Source organism: Artemia franciscana, chromosome 13, assembly GCF_032884065.1.
Source record: "Artemia franciscana chromosome 13, ASM3288406v1, whole genome shotgun sequence".
Classification (NCBI taxonomy): Eukaryota; Metazoa; Arthropoda; class Branchiopoda; order Anostraca; family Artemiidae; genus Artemia; species Artemia franciscana.
Window position 1 is genome coordinate 15,423,375 of NC_088875.1, and position 1,126 is coordinate 15,424,500.

The following is a 1,126-nucleotide window of genomic DNA, read 5'->3' on the forward strand; positions in this document are numbered from 1 at the left end:
CTGTAAAACAGAAAGCTTGTGGTAAGCTTTTGTTACAAACGAAACAGTGTGCTCTGTTGATACACTTCCTGGAGTTCAATACTGCCCTCAAAAAAGATCCACCAGATCCATGGGCAGTCAAACGAGAAAAGAAGCTAAAAATTCCATTTATTCACACCTTGAAAAAGGTAGTGTGAATGGGGATAGATAAAAGAGTTGGACAAATGATGCACTGGCTGCTTGAATTTCACCTAAAAAATCGTCAAGCCGAATTGGGGATCAGTTAGTGCGTTCTTACACGAAGTTGTCTTCCGACTTCGAATCTCGCTTCTCCCTTTTTGTATTTTCAATGTAACTAATGGTCGTCCTTTACGAAGATACCAAAAGAGTTGTAAGACCGATGTTTAACAGATCATGTACACTTTTCATATAGTCCAGAATGTCATCAAGTATCTTATTGCCGGTAAATTGCTAAATGAGTTCTGGTACTACCTCATTGGGAAAAAGAACACAACTTTGTGAAACCAAGTGTGTCAATAACGCTTCTGCTTGAGTTGGAGTAGAGTATATTTCGGGACGCTCGTTTTTCAGTCTCTAGACTAGACTTTCTATCTGATCGTACAGCTAAAACATACAGTATTCTGTGTGGTATAGGATATATAAGTGGCTGGTGTTAATATAAGTGGTATACGAATCAGCCCCTTGTCTGAATAATTAGGCAACTAAGCTGAGTTAGTAAAAATTGTCCTTTTATCGTGATAGACCACGATCTGAAGTTACTTTGGACTAAAAGAGCTCGACGAATTTAATGTTTATGTACGGTTTATAACTCGGAAGCTAGCTTCTTTGAAAGCTTCTAAATTTTGAGAAAATACACGCTTAGTGACTAAAACGGATACGGATATTAACGATAATATATAATAAAAAAAACAAACCATTTCCGGGGTACTAGGATACAATGAAAAGCAGCTACCACTACATGTTGGCGACGGCATCAGCTCTGGAAACAAGAGCTTCACGTTGTATATTAACTAGTGTTTGACACTTTTCAAACGTCGCGTTTGCCTTGACCAATATGATTCTTTTGGTCAAGGATAATCGATTCAAAAACGTAGCTCTGGTTTTCTTCCACCACCATCATTGTATT